Here is a 16,814-nt window from a genome sequence, read left to right as displayed (position 1 = left end):
GGGAGGGCTCACGCCAAGGAGTACTTCCCAGAACTTCTGCTGCCAGTGTCCCTGTCCCCACCATGATCCACAGCCACCCCCTGCCTCTGCAGGAGACCCTCGAACACTAGCAGGTAGGTCCAGTTCAGTCTCCCGTGGGGTCATTGCTCCCTCTCCTGAGTCCTGATGCACACACTACTTTGTGCGTGCCCTCCAAGAGTGGAGTCTCCACTTACCCTGGTCATGTTGAAGTCCCGCAATCAAATCCCGCCAGCCTTCAAAGTCTGATTCTCTAGGAATTCTTCCTCCCATTGCCGGACCCCCAGGCTGGGAAGCCTGACATGGGGCTCAGAACCTTCACTCCAGTGGGTGGACTTCTGTGGTATAAGTGTCCTCCAGTTTGTGAATCACCCACCCAGTGGCCTTGGGATTTGATTTTATTGTGATTGCGCCCCTCCTACCATCTCACTGCAGCTTCTCCCCTGTCCTTGGATGTGGGCCATCTGTTTGGTGCGTTCCACTCTCCTCCTGTCGATGATTGTTCAGCAGTTAGCTGTGATTCTGGTGCTCTCCAGAAGTTTATATCCTTTGATCCAAAAATTCCACCTTGAGAATCTTCTAAGGAATTATGAGAGGTATAAAAAGATTTTTATGCAAAGAATTTCATTGCAGCATGAACTATAAGAGCAAAAATATTGGGGGAAAACCCTCAAAAGCCTAACAGTAAGAGAATTGTTGTGTAAATTATGGTGTAAACATAGAAGAAATATTACAGAACCATTTCCTGTGGAAAATGGTCATATATGTAAAGTATGGTTTTATTTATGTAAATTTTATCTTTTTCTTACACACACACACACATACACACACACACGCAGAAAAAAAATAATTGGATAAAAATATACCAGCATGTTAACAGTAGTTATCACTAGATTGTGGGGTTGTGGATTAAAGAAAAAAAGTTCTTTTTGTGCTTTCTGTGTTTTCTACTTTTTTCATGAGGAATGTGTATTCCCCTTTAGAATTAGAAAAGAAACTTAATAAAAAGTTGACTTAAAAGAACGTTATCCAGCAAAAATCTTTATAACTTTACCACTGTGAACCTTGTGAGCTGTGTAAATTGTTGTTTATTTTTATTATTATTATTATTTTTGCGATACGTGGGCCTCTTACTGTTGTGGCCTCTCCCATTGCGGAGCACAGGCTCCTGACGCGCAGGCTCAGCGGCCATGGCTCACGGGCCCAGCCGCTCCACGGCATGTGGGTTCTTCCCGGACCGGGGCACGGACCCGTGTCCCCTGCATCGGCAGGTGGACTCTCAACCACTGCTCCACCAGGGAAGCCCTGTTGTTTATTTTTAATACTACTAATAATTATGGAGTGCTTACTTTATGCAATAATACTGATAATAGCAATTGTTCAGTCCTCACTATGTGAAAGGCACTTAAACACTTTTATTTATGATATCAATTGCTACCTGTAAAACAGACTTATACTAAGGATTATAATCCTTCCCATTATATAGATGAGAAAACTGAGACTCCTAATGGATAAGCAACTTGCTCAGAGTCACAGAGCTTTCAGTGGTGGAGCCAGGGCTTGAGCTAGGTTTGTTTGACACCAGGACCCCTGTGCTTCTCCACTAGAAGTTCACTGGTGGAGCCACTTCCCTCCTGGACAGCATGAGATATCTCACAGGACAGCTCTTCCAAGGTGAGCCTGCATCATAAGGCCGCATGGGTCACAGCCTTGGGTTGGCTCAACACTGAGTCCAACCTCCTTTGATTGTTAGAGTCAGCTGGCAGTCAGAGGACTGATTTGAAGAGAAAATCCAATTTTCCTTGAGGTTGAGGAAAACAGGCTTTTCTTCCTATTTTATTCAATGAAAATGGAGAAAACCCACAAGAGAGCTGAAGCAGTACCTGCTGATCTTTTCCTAAACAGCAGCCTCTGTTATCCATTTTCTTGGCCTCCATGTCTGACCCAAACCCTGCAGATGGACAGTCTTTTCCTTTAGAAACACTGGTATCTTCAATTAGGTTACAGCCAAGGCCTCCAGTTCTGTAAGCCTTCTCTGCCTCCTTCCATGGCAGTCCACGTCTCTGTGATGCTCTGTGAAGGGTTAATATTTAACTCGCACACGGTGACCTGCTGTCTTTCATTTTCCAGGTCTTAAAAGGGAGCAGTGTTTGGCTGGGTCCCTTTGGTTTCCAAGACCTGCCTAGACCTTGCAGGGTTGTGGTGAGGATTAGTGATAGTGGTAGAAAGCCCATTATTCTGTAGCCTCCATGAAGACAGGGTAATGCTTGCCTTGTCCCCATAGGGATCTCCATTTTTTGGCCTGGCACCCTGCACATAGCACGTATAGCAGATCTTTGATGAGTAACGGTATGAATGAATGAACAGAGCACACCGCGTGGAAGAGCCCGGGCACTCACCAACCCCTAGCCACGATACACTGTTGGCCCGCCCCTCTCTGACCCTTAGTCTGCACATCTGTATGACAAAGGATTTGCGTAGTTGGTCCCAAGGGTGCCTTCCAGACCTGACATCTGTGCCTGTGTCTATATACTCCTGCAGTGAGCTGGGACTTGGGGTGGAAAGACGATCTTCCCAGCATGTGCCCAGAATTATTTGATGTGTTCTCCATGTGAGAATAGGAGCCTGTGGACCCTCCCAGGGTTCATTCCACCCGCTTTGTACCCGATCTGGGCCTCTCTTGCATGGCAGTCTGCAACATCTGTCAGAAACACTTGTGCCAGGATGACTCTTGCCTCAAGTATGTCCTTGGAAAGCCCTCACGATACGGAGCCTGCTGGGAGTTTATGTAACTGGACGAGTGGCCAGGAGAGCATGCGCAAAGGGCTCTGTGACCCTTCAGGGTGACTCAGCTACAAGCTGTACATAGTGTGCAAACTCCAGAGGAGAGAGCACCTTGGGGACAGGGGCAGGAAATTCTGCCTCTACTTTATATATGTATTTTTTGATGGTTATTCCCCTTTTTACTCTAAAAAGGAAGGGCTTGAGGTAGCTGACCCAAACATAAAAAGTATGAGAAATAAAAGAGTGAAAAATTAATGAGGAAATTAGGATGAAGGAAAAATAAGGTTTTCTGGGGAGGTCCTCTGTCTGCCCCTCCAGATCCACTCTCCATCCTTCTCCAACCTGCTCTCTGCTCTGGGGTTTGACCTACATCTAGATCCTCTTTGGGTTTGGTCATGGAGACAGCCAGCAGGAGATCAGAAAGTGAGAGGGGTCCCTTCAGGCAGGTTGCATCCTTCCATGGGGAACACGAATCCTCTCAAGGTGACCTTCCCAACAAAACTCTCTGCCTCTAGACAGGTAACTGCTCTGTCCCTTGGGAGGAGGGGTGAGAAACCCCCCTGTTACTGGCCCCTGGTCACTGTGTACTTCCCCTACCTCCAGCTCACACCTCTGTAAGTAGTCCCACTGTAAATAAAGCCTGCTTGAATTACACTCATTTCAGTGCACCATCTGTTTCCTGTTAGGACTCTGACTGATACCTAAGGGTAGGAAGAAAGTGAGAGGCAGTCAGAAATAATGCTCATAAATTAAATACAAATCATAGTGCCCTGTACATGTGCTCCCCTCCAAAGGTACATCTGTGCATGTGTGGCACATTTGACTCTGACCTTCCCAGTGACCAAAACAACAGAACCATAGGAGGAGACCTCAAGTCTTATCTCTTCCGCTTGCCAGAGCCTGAAGGCTCTTCCTAGATACAACTCTCACCGTCACTCCCATTACCTTGTGTTGTGGATTGAGTTTTGTTCCCCCAAAAGGTAGGTTCAAGTCCTAAGCCCTTGTGCCTGTGAATGGGACCTTACTTGGAAGAGGGTCTTTGTAGATGTAATCACATTAAAAGGAGGGCTCACCCTAATCCCATGACTGGTGTCCATATAGGAAGAGGGAACTTTGGACACAGAGACACACACAGTGCGACATCATGTGAAGATGGAGGGAGAGGTGGGGGTGATGTACGACCACCAGAAACTAGGATGGGGAACTGGGACAGATTCTCCCTCAGAGGCTCCAGAAGGAACAACCCTGTTGACAGGGTTGACACCTTGATTTCAGATTTCTAGCTTCTAAACTATGAGAGAATAAGCTGCTGTTTTCAGCCACCATGTTTGTGGTTCATTCATGATGGTAGGCCTAAGAAAACTCATATGTTTTGATCTGGTACCAAGGCTCTTCGTGGTCTGGCCTCACCTACCTTTCTAGATTCATCTGCCACCACTCACCAGCTTACTGTTTAGCTCTGGTTCTCATATATGCATAGCCTTTCATATTTCCAAGCCTTTGGCTATATTCTTATTGCTGCCTGGAATGCCTTTTCTACTTTACTGGACTTGGCTAAATTTTTTTCACTCTGAGACATTTACCTCAGGCATTACTTTCTCCAGGTGACCTCCCCTGTGTCTCCCAGCTGTGTTGGGCCCACCTCCTTTGGGCTCCCACATCATTGTAACAGATGATTTGGCATTTGTTGCCCTCTCTAGATGATAACCTCCTTAAGGGCAAGGTTCTGTTTACCTCTGCATCTCCAGGGTCTAGAACAGTGCCTGGTACATAGTAGATGCCCTATCAATGTTTCTAGAACTGTACAGTTCCTTAACATGACATTGTTCTGGTACTTGCTATAAGACAGGTACTTTTCTAGGTATTTTGTGTTCTTTTCATTGGATAAAGAGAAGTGGATAAAGAAATTGAGTGTTGGAGAGTGTGACGGTTAATTTTATGTGTCCATTTGGCTAGGCTATGTGCCTGTTTGCTTGGTCAAAAATCAGTCTAGATGTAATAAAGGTGTTTTTTTTTAAAGATGTGATTAACATTTGAATCAGTTGACTTTGAGTAAAGCAGATTACCCTCCATAATGTGGATGGGCCTCATCCAATTAGTTGAAGGCCTCAAAAGAAAAGACTGAGGTCCCCTGAGGAAGGAGGAATTCTGCCTCCAGACTGTTTTTGGACTCAAATGCAGCATCAACTTTTAACTGACTTTCCAGCCTGCCAACCTGCCCTACAGATTGTATGCTTGCCAGCCTCCACTGTCATGTGGACCACTTCTTTAGACTAGATCTCTCTCTTTTTCCACATGTATCCTATTGGCTCTGTTTCTCTGGAGAACCCTGGCTAATAGAGAGAGGATATTTTCTGAGCTTATGTGCGTACATGTAGTTGAACTGGGATTGAAATTAGGTCTGACACTGCAGCCTAGGCTCTTCCATTCCAATCTGCTGCCTCTTTACACTGGACATTTAGAGGGGGTCCTGATGAGGGATGATCTGAATACTGTATTGTTGTCCCTAACAAATCTATCTTGAGCAATCAGCTTGGGGCCTTGCATGGAGTATGTTGATCAAATGAGTCGTGTGTTTACTAAATCTCATTTTGCTTTTGCTCAGCAAGCAGAAATGTTTATTCCTTTAAAAAACACAACTGCTAAGTGAGGCAATATAAATGGGAACCCAGTCCTTTAAAGTGGCTGAGATGTTCATTGGCAGAACATTAAAAATGAGAGATGTTGGTTTTAGCTCTCAACAACGATGCCATTTTTCATCTCTGTGTCATATTGTGTCTACGCAGCTTGGAAATGATGGCAGCACCCAAATATCCATTCCTGTCTGTATGGAAGCCTTCCTTCCAGGGAACGTGCATTCCAGGAGTGGACCTGTATGAGGCCAAGGCAATGAGAAAGGCAGCCTAGGGAACTACCCTTTATTGAGAAGTTAACATTTCTATTTTACCTTAAGTCTTACTACCCTTTAAACTTGTTCTTTTTTCTTTTTGCAAATGGTGAAGTTGGGGCTCAGAGCGGAGCAGTAGCTTGCTATGTTCGAGAAACATATTCAAGAGATATTTGTGAGCACTTACTATGTGTCAGGCACTGGGCTGAGTGCTGAGAATTCAGTGGTGGATAAGAATGATAGACCTTGGTCCTTCTGAAATTAACAGCCTACTGAGGCAGAAAGGGATGAAACAGATGAAAGTAACACATCCAAGCAGTGTGACTCTGTGTGGCTAATGGCAGAGCTGGGATTCGAACCTGAGTATGAAAACCTTCAAATCGCAGACTTGTCTTGTTTCTCTTTTCTTGCTTTGGTAATGTCCTTGTTTTACAGTGCTCCTTATTCTGGTGCCTTCTTAGGCTACTGTCACTAAAAAATTTCTGTTCAATCCAGCAGATCTTAATAAACTGATTTGCTTCTTTTCAGTCATAGGGGGTTTTTGGAGAGTGAAGGGTTAAGGTCCTAGCTCCACTTCATACAAACTGTGTGACCTTGGACAAGTCCCATGAACCCCCTAAGTTTCATTTTCCTCAACTGTAATATGAAGTTGATGCGAGGCTCAGCTGAGAGCATGAATGGGAAAGGGCTTTGTAAACATTAAGAAGCTCTCCAAAGCCTGGAGATTATTAAGAACAAACAAACAAACAAACAAACACCTGTCTAAACCTTCTCAGCAAATAGCTGGGCATTATTCAAAATAGTTTGAGGGTGGTAGCCAGGGTGAGGTTTCTCTTTGCATAATATATTCAGCAAATACTTTAAGCAAATTAATAGCCAAATAAGATTGGAAAAAATAAATATAAGGATTTACAGTCTGTATAAAATTTAAGCTAGTTTTCAAGTCTTTCAAACCTCTTTTAGTTATAGTGAGCATTTCCTTACAACGTGTTCATTACAAAAACACTTTACTTAACCAAGTAGAGGGAAAAAAAGCAAGCATTAGGTATCTCGTCCACTAGACTGAAAACAGGGAGCTCTGCATTTTAAATTAGCCAAACCAAACTTCTCTCTCCTTTTCTTTTAGATGAGAGAGTCGTTGCTTATAAACTTTGCTCCCTCGACAACAGCTCCATCCTGAAGAATCTATGCTGTGCACTGCATGACAAGTATAAATACCTAGGACATAGCCAGGCCTTTATTTTCTAGGGGGGTTGCTCTTTTAATTTATTTCCTGACTTGTTTGGGGTCATTATCTGACAGCTTACAGTGTAGTCTCTACCTTCAAAAATTTCAGCTAAACCATGACTTGTTTTCCCTGTTGCCCTGGGTTCTACAGATCATAATGCCTGGCACAGAGTTCAATAAGTGATAGCTACTTTTAAAATAATAATAATAATTACTATTGCTATTATTACTACTGTTATTATATCTTTGCATACATATTTTTGTAATGAATATGTGGAAATTGGAAGCAGGCCAAAAAAAACCTTGTGAGTAGAAAACAAATTTAAAAATTGTGTGTCTTTTTAGACCCTCATCCCAGCCTGTTTTTCCTTTGTTACACAGAGTTCTAACATGCTTAGCATTTAGGTTATACATAGCAGATTAGAAGTGATGGAATCTTTCTGTAAGGAAAGAAAAAAGTGTGCCTATTTCTATCTGCCAGATACTGAAGGGTTATCGGTGTTCTCTTGCTACTGAGGGTAGAATCGGAACTGGGTTCTGAGTTTGACTCTTGGGTCCGCCTCTTACTGGCAAAGTGTGATTTGGGGCTGCATGTCACTAATCTCTTTTATTTCAAAAAATAAAATAAGATAATGATATAAAAAAATAATATCACCAATTTTATGGTGATGATGAGATCCATTCCGTATACTTACTAATAAGGAGAATAGCTAGTGTTTGCCCAGCCCTTTGTATTGCATGTGGCCTTCATCTACCTGGTTACTGTAAATCCCCTAAGAGCCCTGAGCAGTCAGGGTTTGTATTTCCTCTTGACCAGTGAGCAAAAGCAGACCTGGGAGTGAGTGATGCCTCTCTGGCTACACCACTAGTTAACAGCACGGCTGGGACTAGAGCCCAGCTCTCCTTCCTTCCACCTACTCTGTTGCTCTTAAGTGTAGTTATTACCATCATCAAATACAGTAGAATATGGCTTTAGCAAGGGTATTTCCAGCCTCCATTTCCCAAGACTCTTCAATTTGTTTGATGCATTTGAGTTAACAAGTGCCTATTCGGTGCCTAATACATCAGGGCCCATGAGGAGGTGGGGTGATGCGTGTGGAAGAGGGTACAAAGCACCCAGATCTAGTGGTACATGAGGACATTAAAAGAAAATTTTAAAAAATTCAAATGGCTTTTATAATGTAGGATTATAACAAAGTAAACAGGGATAAGACTCATCTATTTCCCAAGATCTGCTTATACAAAATTAAGTTATTTTGTTATTTGGTTTTGGAGACTAAAGAGGCGAGGCCATATTCTGGTGGCCAGGGTAGGGTTTTCTTTTGAAGAGTATAATTGATTCCATTGTCAGTCATTCCGGGAATTGTTAATTCTAGGGCAGAACTTGAGTGAAATTTTGTACTGGGTCAAGAAGATTTTGGCTCCAGAATTGAGCTGGGAACGGAGGATTGAGACAATTGTGATGGTGGTGTGAACAAGAATGGGGGAGTATATTAAGATGAATAATGGACCCCCCAAGATGTCAGCTCCAAATCCCTCCAACCTGTAGATGTTATCTTATTTGGAAAAAGAGTCTTTGCAGCCGGGATTGAATTAAGACCCTTGCGATGGGGAGATTATCCGGGATTATCAGGGTGGTCCTAAATTCAATAACATGTATTCTTTTAAGAGAGGCAGAGGGAGATTTGAGGACAGACAGAAAGAAGGAGGCAGTGTGATTTGGGAGACAGAGATTGGAGTGATGCAGCCACACATCAAGGAGTGCCAACAGCCATGAGAAGCTGAAAGAGACCAGGAACACGTTCTTCCCTAGAGCCTCTAGAGTGAACATGGCCCTGCCTACACCTCGATATTGGTCCAGTGACACTGACTTTGGACTTTTGGCATCCAGAACTGTGAGAGAATACATTACTGCGGTTCCAAAGCCACAAAGTTTACAGCAGCCCCACGAAACTAATACGGGGCTTAGAGGGTAGTCAGCTGCCCTTGGCCATGTGGAGGACGCACATCTGCAGCATCCCAAACCTCCAACTTCACTGCTGGCAATAATGGCAGTTGCAGCATTGGTGCAAGTGGTCCACAGAGGTGAGCTGATCTTGGAGCAGCCAGTATCCACTGCAGCCTCAAGTGGGAGTATGTGAATCCCAGGGCCATTAGCAAGGGATGAAAGGAACTAGGACTCCTCTTGGACTGTGAGGAGAGCCAGGCCTTTGCAAAGGCGGGTGGCGGCATCAGTGTTCACCACAGGTGGAGAGCAGGGACTGCGGGGCTGCTTCAGCTTGGAGGTAGAAGAATGTCTAATGGCAAGGGCAGGCCCGTGCTGCACACCTGCAGGCCCTGGAGCAGGAGTTCATGTGGAACGTGTATACCATATGTCTAAATATTTAAAAGTTATAAATCAACTCAATAAGCTATTAAGCAATATATTTTGAAAATATATTTTGAAATTAAAACAACATGCTAAATGATAGTTTTTGAATGCTGTCTTAAAGCTACATTTAAAATGTAGTCTTTAAGTGAGTGAAAGTTTGGCAAAGTATAAAATATGACTGAATTTAATTATTATTGAATATATCTGAGTGTTCTGTTGATGAGCCAAAAATGTTTGGATGAGTGACAAAACTGAGACATACATAATTCATGAAGTTTGATGTCATTATTCCATAAATAATTTTCTTGCCTCCATTTCTGCAAAATTAGCAATTATGCTTTTTTATCTTCATTATGTAATGCCCTTCTTTATCTCTGTTAACATTCCTTGCTTGGAAGTCTGCTCTGTGTGAAATTAATATAGCTATTCTTGCTTTCTTTTGATGGCATGATTTAAAAATGCACAAAATATGTAAAAAAAAAGTTAGAGAAGGAAAACAAATGAAATGAGGCCAATGATCATTTTGCTTTCTGCCTGGAGGTACTTTTCAGACTACGATATAGGGATGAGAATTTTAGTCAGATCATAACAGTTCTCCCCGAATTCAGGAGTCAGAGATCAGAGTTCGGGGAGGTGGGCTTTGCTGGAATTTGCAGAGCAGAGTACCAGAGAGGAAGGAAGTACACAGAGAGAAAGCTCCAGGTATCTGCATAGGTTTCTCTTGAGTCTACTTTGAATATGAAGCTGCACATGCATAGGGAGAAACTGCAGCCAAGATAAGAAGGACTGAGGAGCTGTAGGCAGGACGATTCCTAAATCTCTCCTAGCGTTGAGAGAGATTTGCAGCCAGAGTAGAGAGACCTCATTGAATACCTAAGGCATTGAGTAAATGACAGAAGGATCATCCCTTGTGAGAAGTCCTACATGAGCCCTAAATTAAAGGCTTCTCTATAAAGCTTAAGTACATTCTTGAAAGGATCAGGCTGATCCCTAAGTCATTTAGCTGCCTACCAGAACAAAGTCTGAAACTCCTAATAGGAAGACAACAAAGCCCGGCACACAACAATGTCCAGGATACAATTAGAGATTATTAGACAGGTTAAGAAGTAGGAAAATGAGATAGTAATAAAAAAAGAAAACTCAGCCAATACAGACAGACCCAGAAATGACAGATAATGGAATTAGCAGATAAGAACTTTATAATAGCTATAATTATGTTCAAGTATTTAAAGGAAAAACATGGACACGATAAATATTGAAATGGAAGATATTTAAAAAACAGTGAAATAGAACTCTTATAGATGAAAAATATGATTTTAAACAAAAAAATTCATATCTAGTGGGATAACACAGGTTGGACGTTATAGACGATAACATCACTGAAGCAATAAATTATCTGCATTCGTCTACTTGGGCTGCCATAACAAAATACCACAGACTGAGTGGCTTAAACAACAGAAATTTATTTTCTCATGGTTCTGGAGGCTAGAAGTCCAAGATCAAGGTGACTTCAGGGTTGGTTTTGGCTAAGACTGCTCTTCCTGGTTTGTAGATAGCTGCTTTCTTACTGTATCCTTGCATGTCCTCTTCTCCGTGTGTACATACAGGGAGTGGGGGGAGAGAGAGAGAGAGATCTTTGGTGTCTCTTCCTCTTCTTGTAAGAATACCAGTACTGTTGGATTAGTACCACTCCTTATGACCTGATTTAACTTAATTACCTCACTAAAAGCCTTGTCTCCAAATAAGTCATATTAGGTGTTAGGCCTTCTTCATATACATTTTAAGGGGACACAATTCAGTCTACAACAGTATCCAAACTGAAGCACAGAGAGAAGAAAATACTTAAAAGGAAAAGACAGAGCCTCTGTGACCCATGAGGTATTAACCTTAGGAGATGCTGGATAAAGAATATACGGGAACTCTCTGTAGTATTTTTACAATTATTCTGTAAATCTAAAATTATCTCAAAATAAAAAGTTAAAAATAAATTTCCCCACAGAACAAAAATAACAGCAAAAACATCTTAATGCCCAGATGGCTTCACTGGTAAATTCTACCAAACATTTAAGAAAGAAATAATATCAGTCTTACACAAAGTCTTTTTAGAGAAAAAGGGAATACTCTCCAACCCACTTTATGAGCCTAACGTTACCCTGACAGTAAAACCAGCCATAGATATTACAAGAAAGGAAAATCCAGTACTAACTTCCCTTATGAATACAGATGCAAAATACTAGTGAAAAATTAGCAAATCACGTCCAGCATATATCCTGTGTTTATCCCAGGAATACAAATTTGGTTTAACATCTGAATTTAGTTAATGTAATACAGGATATTAATAAAATAAAGGAGAAAAGAATATGATCATTTCAATAGACACGGAAAAAGCATTTGACAACATTCAGCATCTATTCATGATAAAACTTCTCAGCAAACTAGGAACAGAAGGAAACTTTCCTAACCTGATAAAGGTCATTAACAATAAAACCTCCAGCTGACCCCTCATACTTGAGGCTGAGAATGAATACTTTCCCCTTACTGTCAAGGATGTCCATTTTCACCGGTTGTATTCAGTATTGTACTAGAGATCCTGGAAAGTGCATAAAATAAGGGGAAAAAAGGCCCTTAGATTGGAAAGGAAGAAGTAAAACTGATTTCATTTCTGGATGACATGATCATACACGTAGAAAATCCCATGAAAACTACAAAAAAGATACTAGAACTAAGTGAATTTAGCAAGGTCATTGGATACAAGTTCAATATACCAAAAATCAATTGTACTTCTGTACAGAGCAAGAAACAATTGAAAATGAAATAAAAAAACAATGTAATTTAAAGTAGCATCAAAAACTATGAAGTAGGGTAAGTTTATTTAGATATGTGAAAACTGCAAAACACTGGTGAGAGAAATTAAGACCTAAATCAGTAGTGTGATATACTATACTCAAGAATCAGGAACATTATTTTCAAGATGCCAGTTCTCTCCCAAATTAATCTATAGATGTAATGAAACACCCCCTCCCCCCAAAAAAAACTCCAGAAGGCTTTTTGTAGAGATTGACAAGATTATTCTAAAACTTACATGGAAATGCAAAAGACCTAAAATAGCCAAAACACTTGAAAAGAACAAAGTTGGTGGAGTTGCCATAACTTGATACCGCGATTTACTATATAACTACAGTAATCACGACAGGGTGGTATTGGTGCAAAGATAGATATGTAGGTTAATGAAACACAGTAGAGTCCAGAACGAGAAACACAAATAGAGGGGCAATTGCTTTTTGACCAAGGTGCCAAGACAATCTGGGAAAAGATAGTGTTCACAACAAATGGTGCTAAAACTGGATATCCGTTTGAAAAATATGAACTCTGATTCTTACCTCCCACACCATGTACAAAAATTAACTAGAAACTGATCATAGATCTAAATGTGAAAACTAAAACTATAGAAAAAATGGTGATCTTGGGAACAGAACAAAATTTCTTAGGACATAAGATTACAAATCATAAAAGAAAATAATTGATATATTTTTCTTCATCAAAAGTAAAAATTCTGCTCTTCAAGGTAAAATATTAAAATGAAAACTTAAGCCACAGGCTGGGAGATATATCATAAAAATTAGTATCAAGAATATATAGAGAAATTCTTTTTTTTGGGGGACCATGCTGAGCAGCTTGCAGGATCTTGTTCCCAGACCAGGGGTTCAACCCAGGCCGTCAGCAGTGAAACTGAGGAGTCCTAACCACTGGACCACCAGGGAATTCCCAAGAATACCTAGAGAACTTCTACAGTCAATAATAAGAAGACAAACAATGCAGCAAAAATCAGGCAAAAGATTTGAACAGACACTGTATGAGCAAAGATAAGTGAACAACCAATAATCACATGAAAATATGTTTGATATCATCAGTAGGAAATTAGAAAAATTTAAATTACAATGCAGTTCCATTATATACCCATCAGAATGGTTAAAATTAAAAAGACTGATCATACTTAGAGTTGGGGAGGTGTGGAGCTACCAGAAGTCTCATAGATTGCTGGTGGGCATATAAATGGTATAGTGGTATAGACGGTTCAGCAATTTCTTATTAAGTTAATCATACTCTAACCATACAACCCAGCTATTCTTCTCTTAGGCATTTATCTGAGAGGAATGAAAACGTACACATGAACCAACGTTCACAACATTTTTATTCACAACAGTTCCGAACCAGAAACAACGCAAATGTTCATCAACAAGTGAATGGATAAGCAAATTGTATATCCATGCAATGAAATACTTGTCAGCAAAAAAGGAAACGAATTACTGATACATGCAGCAAATGGATGCACCTCAAAAGGTGAGTGAGAGTAGAAATACTGAGTGAAAAGAAGGCAGATGCCAAAGACTACGTACTATATAATTCCACTTATATGCAAGTCTAGAGCAGGCATCACTAGTCTATAATGACACAGAGTAGATCAATCAGTAGTTGTCTAGGGCCAGGGCTAGTGCGTGGGAGTTAAGATTGACAGGAAAGGCACCTGAGGGAACTTTCTGGGGTGATAGAAATGTTTTCTATCTTGATTGTGTTGGTGGTTACACCTGTGTATGCATTTGTCACAACTCATCTGTTTATTTAAAATAGGTGCATTTTAAGGTAAGTTGTGTCCTGATAAAATTGCTTTAAAATTACAAGAAATTATATCTAAGCACTTGAATGCCATTAGTTTGCATTCCTGACTTGTGTTAGAGAGAGAATTGGTAGGTCAAATATAATATGTGTTTCATCAGGATCTTACAACTCTGATTGCTAATAGGCTAGATCTTAAATGTTCTCACCATAAAAAGGAAATGATACTTATATGAAGTGACAGGGGTGTTAGCTAACACTACCGTGGTAATTATATTGCAGTATGTAAATGTATCAAATCTGTTGTACATCTTAAACTTATACAATGTTATATGTCAATTATATCTTAATTAAAAAAAATCTTACTACTTTGAGCAGGTCTTGAAAATACTGAGTATAATCTTTGAATTGCTCTAAAGAATGATAACTGGTATCAGCCAGTTGAGCCCGAATCTTCTAGTAATAAATTAAATTGTGTACCAAGAATACTTGTGGATTCTGGCTGTATACCCTTTCCTTCACTCACCATGTTAGCATCTTTATCATAGGCTTACCCTCAACAATTTTTAAAATCAATGCCTAAAACTTAAGGTGATTTTTTTCCAGTTCTTTATTAAATCAAAATCTGTATGTTTTAGAAGAGCTGTGACATGAATCTAATATCATTAATTTCAATTTGTTTTCCAGTTGTTCCACATGACTTTTATACCTGCTACAAAGTAGTTATATTGAACAATATTATTTAATATTATAATATTTATGTTATTTAAAATTTAAAAAATAAAATGTCTTCCCTCTTTATTCCTCATTAAGTTCAAAATTTCATGTTGAATTCTTCATCCTGCAGAGCTATCATCTGTCCCATTATTTAAAAAATAATTTTGCAAGTTCTGCTATTATAGCAGCAAATGTCAAAATCATTTTAACTAAATCTAAATATTTTCCATTGTGGTCTATAACTATTGTGCTTTTAGTCCCATTTAAAGTATCATTCATTATATTTGAATAAATATTAGACATACAACACTATTCTTCAGAACATCAAGCCAATATTCAATATCACTTGATTTTTTGGATACTATGGAAATCTTGCCATTTTTTTAAGTTTTGTTTTTAGTTCTAGGAATTTCAAATTTTTTTTCCGCACTGTTTTCAATAAAAAAATTTGGCAGACTTTCTCTTTAAGTTTTTCTACTTCTTTATTCCTTTTAGCTTTTTTCTTTTCTGAATTTCACTTTCTATTTCTATCATGATCACAACTTTTATTCATTCTCAATGATCTAAAGGACTGAAAATAAAATGTAATTGTATTTAATGTATATATAATTTGAATATTCTCATTAATCAATGTAAAAGTAAAAACATATTCTTCATGTGTTGTTTTAAAAAGTTATCTTTTGTGGACTTCCCTGGTGGTGCAGTGGTTGAGAACCTGCCTGCCAATGCAGGGGACACGGGTTCGAGCCCTGGTCTGGGAAGATCCCACATGCCGCGGAGCAACTGGGCCCGTGAGCCACAATTACTGAGCCTGCGCGTCTGGAGCCTGTGCTCCGCAATAAGAGAGGCGGCGATAGTGAGAGGCCCGCGCACCGCAATGAAGAGTGGCCCCCGCTTGCCACAACTAGAGAAAGCCCTCTCACAGAAACGAAGACCCAACACAGCTATAAATAAATAAATTTTTTTAAAAAAGTTATCTTTTGTAAGATATTTAAATCAAAAGGTGAACTACAAATTGTATTTGATGAATATCAAAATTATAAAATATTTAAAGGTAAAATTTCATTTATTTTTTTGAAGTTTTAGTTAGAAATATTTATATATTTTAATGAAAATAAAACTATTAAAAAATCTAACAGTCATTGGCCATCTAGATACCGTTTTATAAGGAGTTATCACTTCACTCATGTTTCTTCTAGACCTTCATATAGTATATACTTTTCTGAGCAATTGAATTGTTTAATATTACAGAGTGTTCCTTAGCTACTGTAACTATTGTGTTCATTTGTAAATGCCTTTGAAATTATGAATTGGAATGTTAAAAAAAGAAGAGAATGAACACTCGGCACTACTGGAAACAATACTTTGCTATGCAAGAATCGATTGCATTTGTGCTATCTGAATGGAAGGATTTGACAGTTATGTGTCTTTTCTCCTATCTAGGCACTTCCACCCCTCAATTCTCTCTGCTCTCAGAAGCAGGGTTGTTTCCGATATTGGCAGCACAAATTCTAACAGCACTTGGGCCCGGTTGCTCATTGATTCAGGGACAGAGGGAAAGAGAGGGTGGCTTTTCCTGGATCCAGTACAGCGCTGGTCCAGGGACTGGCTGTGTGATGGGTGGCCCTGTGCCGGTTCTAAGCCCCAGTCCACAGTGTGTGTGTACGTGTGTGTGTGTGTGCATGCGTGTGTGTGAGTGTGTGTGTGTGTGAGTGATGTGTGGGGCCCTCTAACCTATAGACCCATGGCTGCATCCCTCTCACTGAGGACTAAAGGTGGTCCTGGGCAAGCCAGCCATCGAGGCCTCTTGAGGAGTACGCATGTGGGCTCTGCAGAACGGAAGTGTATAGAAATACAGAGAGCAGTAGGGCACCTTAAAAAAACCCCAATGAGATGATTTCTGAGTTCCTTGGTACCTCGGTGCTCAGCAGAGCTGTCTTTGCTCTGTTGAGTTCTCATCTAACTTGAACCAGAGAAATTTCATTTTTCATTTTTAATCAGTTTTCTATATTGGATTTTTGCCCATGATTTTGTTAGGAAACAAAAATTTCTTATACTAAAAAAAAAAAAAAAAAAAAAAAAGATAGGCAAAGTGATCTGGTCCAATTACCATCCCACACTCCCTTTCTAATTGGGAAGACTGAGGCCAGAGAAGGACAGTGACTGTCCAAGTTGACTGTCCAGTGAGCTTCAAGG

This window comes from Monodon monoceros, unplaced genomic scaffold (genome assembly GCF_005190385.1).
Source record: "Monodon monoceros isolate NGI ecotype Baffin Bay Population unplaced genomic scaffold, NGI_Narwhal_1 Super_Scaffold_18, whole genome shotgun sequence".
NCBI lineage: Eukaryota > Metazoa > Chordata > Mammalia > Artiodactyla > Monodontidae > Monodon > Monodon monoceros.
Note: the sequence above shows the minus strand (reverse complement) of the source record.